Below are 8,637 nucleotides of genomic sequence, written 5' to 3' on the forward strand. Positions count from 1 at the left end.
GTAAATTTCTTCCATCGAGTGTCAAGTTAGTCAAGTTTGGCATAGAACACAGTGCCTCTAATAGGTGATGTGACGAGGGTGTGCGAAACTTGTGATAAGTCAGCTTGAGCGTCTGGACCTGCATTCATGGTGAATATAGTTAATCAGCACGACATGAATAGATATATTTTATTTACTAATTTCTCACTGTATTCTTACAATTTCCGCAAATTCCATTAATTACATACTTGCTTTCAAAATAACATTCTAAACAAATGATGAAATGATTTTTATTTCCAAATTCAATTCTCGTCTATTCAGAAGAAAAAAAAAAGAACATTAAAGTGTCTATCGAGAGGATAATTTACTAAGAGTTATTTCTTTTAATTCTTTATGTATTCTTTAGAGGGTTGCAACCTGTTTGCATTTACAAGTCATATTCCTACTAACACTGAAATAAATAATACCCAGAAATATGCATTTGCTCTTAATGCATTAAAGGTACTCATAACTCTCGATTTCATCTGCATAAGACCCCCTAAATCAGGAGGTTTGTTGGTATGGTACCGTTTGGTAAGTTCAAGCCTACATAAAAAGTGGTTCTTTAAAATACTCCATGAAATGTTTTTTATGTCAACCAAACTAGGACAAAATTGGATATAGTTTATTGGTCAAAAAAATGTCAAATTTATACACACTTAAATTTCAACGTAATCAGTACATGTGTAGTCTGCTTTCATTTCATTATTCATGGCTATTCCAATATAACAAGTTGATGGCCTTTCAAAAAGATTGTTTGGAAAATGCAACTTATATACATGTGCACCATGGCATATAACCATAACTGATCTTTCTGTCTACCAATGACCGTCTCCATGCAGTTACATTAGTACGCAAATACCTTCATGGATGGTGCGTTTGCTTTCCATGTCGAGTAGAACTCCTCACGTAAATCCCCTCCATCGAGTGTCAAGTCAGTCAAGTGTGGCATAGAACACAGTGCCTCTGATAGGTGATATGACGAGGCTGGTGTGCGACACTGGTGATTAGTCAGGTCGAGAGTCTGGACCTGCATTCATGGTGAATATAGTTAAACATTACGTCTTGAATAGATATATCTTATTTACTAATTTCTCACTGTCTACTTTCATTTTACACGAATTCCATTAATTACATACTTGCATTCAAAATAACATTCTAAACAAATGATGAAATAGTTTTTGTTTTTTTAAATTCAATTCTTGTCTATTCAGAAAAAAGAACACATTTTATTGTCTATCGACAGGATAATAAATAACGATTGTTTTAAATTCTATATGTACTCTTTAGAGGGATTGCAATCTGTTTGCATTTATAAGTCATATTCCTACTAACACTGAAATTTACAATACCCAGAAATATGCATTTGCTATTAATGCATTAAAGGTACTCATAACTCTCGATTTTATCTGCACAAGACCCCCTAAATCAGGAGGTTTGTTGCTATGGTACAGTTTGGTAAGTTCAAGCCTACATTGAAATTGGCTCCTCAAAACAATCCAAGAAATATTTTTCTTATCAATCAAACTAGGGAAAGGTTGGATATTGTTTATTGTTCCAAAAAGATGTCAAAGTTATACACACTTAAATTTCAACGTAATCAGTACATGCGTATTTTGCTTTCATTTCCTTATTCATGGCAATTCCAATATACCAAGTAAATGGCCTTTAACAAAGGGTGTTTTGAATATACAACTTGTATACATTTGCACCATGGCATTTAACCATTACTGCTGTTTCTGTCTACCAATGACCGTCTCCATGTAGTTACATTAGTACACACATACCTTTATGGATGATGCCTTTGCTTTCAATGTAGAGTAAAACTCCTCACGTAAATTTCTTCCATCGAGTGTCAAGTTAGTCAAGTTTGGCATAGAACACAGTGCCTCTAATAGGTGATGTGACGAGGGTGTGCGAAACTTGTGATTAGTCAGCTTGAGAGTCTGGACCTGCATTCATGGTGAATATAGTTAATCAGCACGACATGAATATATATATTTCATTAACTAATTTCTCACTGTATTCTTACAATTTCCGCAAATTCCATTAATTACATACTTGCTTTCAAAATAACATTCTAAACAAATGATGAAATAGTTTTTGTTTTCAAATTCAATTCTTGTCTATTCAGAAAAAAGAACACATTGTATTATCTATCGACAGGATAATAAATAACAATTGTTTTAAATTCTATATGTATTCTTCATAGGGATTGCAATCTTTTTGCATTTATAAGTCATATTCCTACTAACACTGAAATTTACAATACCCAGAAATATGCATTTGCTATTAATGCATTAAAGGTACTCATAACTCTCGATTTTATCTGCACAAGACCCCCTAAATCAGGAGGTTTGTTGCTATGGTACAGTTTGGTAAGTTCAAGCCTACATTGAAATTGGCTCCTCAAAACAATCCAAGAAATATTTTTCTTATCAATCAAACTAGGGAAAGGTTGGATATTGTTTATTGTTCCAAAAAGATGTCAAAGTTATACACACTTAAATTTCAACGTAATCAGTACATGCGTATTTTGCTTTCATTTCCTTATTCATGGCAATTCCAATATACCAAGTAAATGGCCTTTAACAAAGGGTGTTTTGAATATACAACTTGTATACATTTGCACCATGGCATTTAACCATTACTGCTCTTTCTGTCTACCAATGACCGTCTCCATGTAGTTACATTAGTACACACATACCTTTATGGATGATGCCTTTGCTTTCAATGTAGAGTAAAACTCCTCACGTAAATCTCTTCCATCGAGTGTCAAGTTAGTCAAGTTTGGCATAGAACACAGTGCCTCTAATAGGTGATGTGACGAGGGTGTGCGAAACTTGTGATTAGTCAGCTTGAGAGTCTGGACCTGCATTCATGGTGAATATAGTTAATCAGCACGACATGAATATATATATTTTATTAAGTAATTTCTCACTGTATTCTTACAATTTCCGCAAATTCCATTAATTACATACTTGCTTTCAAAATAACATTCTAAACAAATGATGAAATAGTTTTTGTTTTCAAATTCAATTCTTGTCTATTCAGAAAAAAGAACACATTTTATTATCTATCGACAGGATAATAAATAACAATTGTTTTAAATTCTATATGTATTCTTCATAGGGATTGCAATCTTTTTGCATTTATAAGTCATATTCCTACTTACACTGAAATTTACAATACCCAGAAATATGCATTTGCTATTAATGCATTAAAGGTAATCATAACTCTCGATTTCATCTGCACAAGACGCCCTAAATACTAAGAGTGATTGTTTTAAATTCTATATGTATTCTTTAGAGGGATCGCAATCTGTTTGCATTGATAAGTTATATTCTTACTTACACTGAAATTAATAATACCCAGAAATATGCATTTGCTATTAATGCATTAAAGGTACTCATAACTCTCGATTTCATCTGCACAAGACCCCCTAAATCATGAGGTTTGTTGCTATAGTACAGTTTGGTAAGTTCAAGCCTACATTGAAATTGGCTCCTCAAAACAATCCAAGAAATATTTTTCATATCAATCAAACTAGGGAAAGGTTGGATATTGTTTATTGTTCAAAAAAGATGTCAAAGTCATACACACTTAAATTTCAACGTAATCAGTACATGCGTATTTTGCTTTCATTTCCTTATTCATGGCTATTCCAATATACCAAGTAAACGGCCTTTAACAAAGGGTGTTTGGAATATACAACTTGTATACATTTGCACCATGGCATTTAACCATTACTGCTCTTTCTGTCTACCAATGACCGTCTCCATGTAGTTACATTAGTACACACATACCTTTACGGATGATGCCTTTGCTTTCAATGTAGAGTAAAACTCCTCACGTAAATTTGTTCCATCGAGTGTCAAGTTAGTCAAGTTTGGCATAGAACACAGTGTCTCTAATAGGTGATGTGACGAGGGTGTGCGAAACTTGTGATTAGTCAGCTTGAGAGTCTGGACCTGCATTCATGGTGAATATAGTTAACCAGTATGTCTTGAATAGATATATCTTATTTACTAATTTCTCACTGTCTTCTTACATTTTACACACATTCCAATAATTACGTACTTGCATTCAAGATAACATTCTAAACATAAGATGAAATAGTTTTTATTTTCAAATTCAATTCTTGTCTATTCAGAAAAAAGAACACATTAAATTGTCTATCGACAGGATAATAAAGAACGATTGTTTTAAATTCTATATGTATTCTTCATAGGGATTGCAATCTTTTTGCATTTATAAGTCATATTCCTACTTACACTGAAATTTACAATACCCAGAAATATGCATCTGCTATTAATGCATTAAAGGTACTCATAACTCTCGATTTCATCTGCATAAGACCCCATAAATCAGGAGGTTTGTTGGTATGGTACAGTTTGGTAAGTTCAAGCCTACATTGAAATTGGCTCCTCAAAACAATCCAAGAAATATTTTTCATATCAATCAAACTAGGGAAAGGTTGGATATTGGTTATTGTTCGAAAAAGATATCAAACTTATACACACTTAAATTTCAACGTAATCAGTACATGCGTAGTTTGCTTTCATTTCCTTATTCATGGCTATTCCAATATACCAAGTAAAAGGCCTTTAAAAAAGGTTGTTTGGAATATACAACTTATATACATTTGCACCATGGCATTTAACCATAACAGCTCTTTCTTGTCTACCAATGACCGTCTCCATGCAGTTAGATTAGTACCTACATACCTTTATGGATGATGCCTTTGCTTTCAATGTAGAGTAAAACTCCTCACGTAAATCTCCTCCATCGAGTCTCAAGTTAGTCAAGTTTGGCATAGAACACAGTGCCTCTAATAAGTGATGTGACGAGGGTGTGCGAAACTTGTGATTATCAAGCTTGAGAGTCTGGACCTGCATTCATGGTGAATAAAGTTAATCAGCACGACATGAATAGATATATTTTATTTACTAATTTCTCATTGTATTCCTACAATTTCCGCAAATTCCATTATTTACATACTTGCTTTCAAGATAACATTCTAAACAAATGATGAAATGATTTTTATTTCCAAATTCAATTCTGTTCTATTCAGAAGAAAAAAAAGAACATTAAAGTGACCCTCAAGAGGATAATTTACTAAGAGTTATTTCTTTTGATTCTTTATGTATTCTTTAGAGGGTTGCAACCTGTTTGTATTTACAAGTCATATTCCTACTAACACTGAAATGAATAATACCCAGAAATATGCATTTGCTCTTAATGCATTAAAGATACTCATAACTCTCGATTTCATCTGCACAAGACGCCCTAAATCAGGAGGTTTGTTGCTATGGTACAGTTTGGTAAGTTCAAGCCTACATTAAAAGTGGTTCTTTAAAACACTCTATGAAATGTTTTTTTTATGTCAACCAAACTAGGAGAAAATTGGATATTGTTTATTGGTCAAAAAAATGTCAAATTCATACACACTTAGATTTCAAAGTAATCAGTACATGTGTAGTCTGCTTTCATTTCATTATTCATGGCTATTCCAATATAACAAGTTAATGGCCTTTAAAGAAAGATTGTTTGGAAAATGCAACTTCTATACAGGTCACCATGGCATATAACCATTACTGATCTTTCTGTCTTCCAATGACCGTCACCATGCAGTTACATTAGTCAACACATACCTTTACGGATGATGCGTTAGCTTTCCATGTAGAGTAGAACTCCTCACGTAAATCCCCTCCATCGAGTGTCAAGTCAGTCAAGTGTGGCATAGAACACAGTGCCTCAGATAGGTGATGTGACGAGGAGGGTGTGGGACACTGGTGATTAGTCAGGTTGAGAGTCTGGACCTGCATTTATGGTGAATATAGTTAATCAGCACGACATGAATAGATATATTTTATTTACTAATTTCTCACTGTATTCTTACAATTTCCGCAAATTCCATTAATTAAATACTTGCTTTCAAAAAAACATTCTAAACAAATGATGAAATGATTTTTATTTCCAAATTCAATTCTCGTCTATTCAGAAAAAAAAAAGAACATTAAAGTGTCCCTCAAGAGGATAATTTACTAAGAGTTATTTCTTTTTTTAATTCTTTATGTATTCTTTAGAGGGTTGCAACCTGTTTTCATTTACAAGTCATATTCCTACTAACACTGAAATAAATAATACCCAGAAATATGCATTTGCTCTTAATGCATTAAAGGTACTCATAACTCTCGATTTCATCTGCACAAGACCCCCTAAATCAGGAGGTTTGTTGCTATAGTACAGTTTGGTAAGTTCAAGCCTACATTGAAATTGGCTCCTCAAAACAATCCAAGAAATATTTTTCATATCAATCAAACTAGGGAAAGGTTGGATATTGTTTATTGTTCAAAAAAGATGTCAAAGTTATACACACTTATATTTCAACGTAATCAGTACATGCGTATTTTGCTTTCATTTCCTTATTCATGGCTATTCCAATATACCAAGTAAACGGCCTTTAACAAAGGGTGTTTGGAATATACAACTTGTATACATTTGCACCATGGCATTTAACCATTACTGCTCTTTCTGTCTACCAATGACCGTCTCCATGTAGTTACATTAGTACACACATACCTTTACGGATGATGCCTTTGCTTTCCATGTAGAGTAAAACTCCTCACGTAAATTTGTTCCATCGAGTGTCAAGTAAGTCAAGTGTGGCATAGAACAAAGTGCCTCTGATAGGTGTTGTGACGAGGCTGGTTTGGGACACTGGTGATTAGTCAGGTTGAGAGTCTGGACCTGTATTCATGGTGGATATAGTTAAGCAGTACGTCTTGAATAGATATATCTTATTTACTAATTTCTCACTGTATTTGTACATTTTACACAAATTCCATTAATTACATACTTGCATTCAAGATAACATTCTGAACAAATGATGAAATAGTTTTTATTTTCATATTCAATTCTTGTCTATTCAGAAAAAGAACACATTAAAGTGTCTATCGACAGGACTATAACGAACGATTGTTTTAAATTATATATGTACTCTTCAGAGGGATTGCACTCTGTTTGCATTTATAAGTCATATTCCTACTTTTACTGAAATTAACAATACCCAGAAATATGCATTTGCTCTTAATGCATTAAAGGTTCTCATAACTCTCGATTTTATATGCACAAGACGCCCTAAAAACTAAGAGTGATTGTTTTAAATTCTATATGTATTATTTAGAGGGATTGCATTCTGTTTGCATTCATAAGTCATAATCCTACTTACACTGAAATTAACAATATCCAGAAAGATGCATTTGCTCTTAATGCATTAAAGGTACTCATAACTCTCGACTTCATCTGCACAAGACCCCCTAACTCAGGAGGTTTGTTGCTTTGGTACAGTTTGGTAAGTTTAAGCCTACATTGAAATTGGCTCCTCAAATCAATCCACGAAATATTTTTCATATCAATCAAACTAGGAAAAAGTTGGATATTGTTTTTTGGTCGAAAATATGTCAAACTTATACACACTTAAATTGCAACGTAATCAGTACATGTGTAGTTTGCTTTTATTTCATTATTCATGGCTATTCCAATATACCAAGTAAATGGCCTTTAAAAAGAGTGTTTGGAAAATGCAACTTATGTACATGTGCACCATTACAATAACAATTACTGCTCTTTCTGTCTTCCAATGACCGTCTCCATGTTACATAAGTACACACATACCTTTACGGATGATGCCTTTGCTTTCCATGTAGAGTAAAACTTCTCACGTAAATCCCCTCCATAGAGTGTCAAGTCAGTTAAGTGTGGCATGGAACACAGTGCCTCTGATAGGTGTTGTGACGAGGCTGGTGTGGGACACTGGTGATCAGTCAGGTCGAGAGTCTGGACCTGCATTAATGGCGAATATAATTAACCAGTACGTCTTGAATAGATATATCTTATTTACTAATTTCTCACTGTATTTGTACATTTTACACAAATTCCATTAATTGCATATTTGCATTCAAGATAACATTCTAAACAAATGATGAATTTTTTTTTTCTTTTTCAAATTCAATTCTTGTCTATTCAGAAAAAAAGTACACATTAAAGTGTCTAGCGACAGGATAATACAGAACGATTGTTTTAAATTATATATGTACTCTTTAGAGGGATTGCAATCTGTTTGCATTTATAAGTCATATTCCTACTTTTACTGAAATTAACAATACCCAGAAATATGCATTTGCTCTTAATGCATTAAAGGTTCTCATAACTCTCGATTTTATATGCACAAGACGCCCTAAAAACTAAGAATGATTGTTTTAAATTCTATATGTATTATTTAGAGGGAATGCATTCTGTTTGCATTCATAAGTCATAATCCTACTTACACTGAAATTAACAATATCCAGAAAGATGCATTTGCTCTTAATGCATTAAAGGTCCTCATTACTCTCGATTTCATCTGCACAAGACCCCCTAACTCAGGAGGTTTGTTGCTTTGGTACAGTTTGGTAAGTTTAAGCCTACATTGAAATTGGCTCCTCAAATCAATCCACGAAATATTTTTCATATCAATCAAACTAGGAAAAAGTTGGATATTGTTTTTTGGTCGAAAATATGTCAAACTTATACACACTTAAATTGCAACTTAATCAGTACATGTGTAGTTTGCTT

The 8,637-nt window shown here is 33.3% G+C and overlaps 1 long non-coding RNA gene across 1 annotated transcript; it reads right to left on the bottom strand.

Moving 5' to 3' along the window:
- Positions 1-1,819: 1,819 nt before the first annotated feature.
- Positions 1,820-3,879, bottom strand: LOC115921488. The gene is made up of 3 exons (XR_004062902.1): positions 3,825-3,879; positions 2,726-2,890; positions 1,820-1,970 (listed from the first exon to the last, which is right to left on the bottom strand). It is a non-coding gene; the product is annotated as an uncharacterized LOC115921488 (long non-coding RNA).
- Positions 3,880-8,637: the final 4,758 nt, after the last annotated feature.

Source organism: Strongylocentrotus purpuratus, unplaced genomic scaffold (assembly GCF_000002235.5).
Source record: "Strongylocentrotus purpuratus isolate Spur 01 unplaced genomic scaffold, Spur_5.0 spur5_scaffold_1, whole genome shotgun sequence".
NCBI classification, from domain to species: Eukaryota; Metazoa; Echinodermata; class Echinoidea; order Camarodonta; family Strongylocentrotidae; genus Strongylocentrotus; species Strongylocentrotus purpuratus.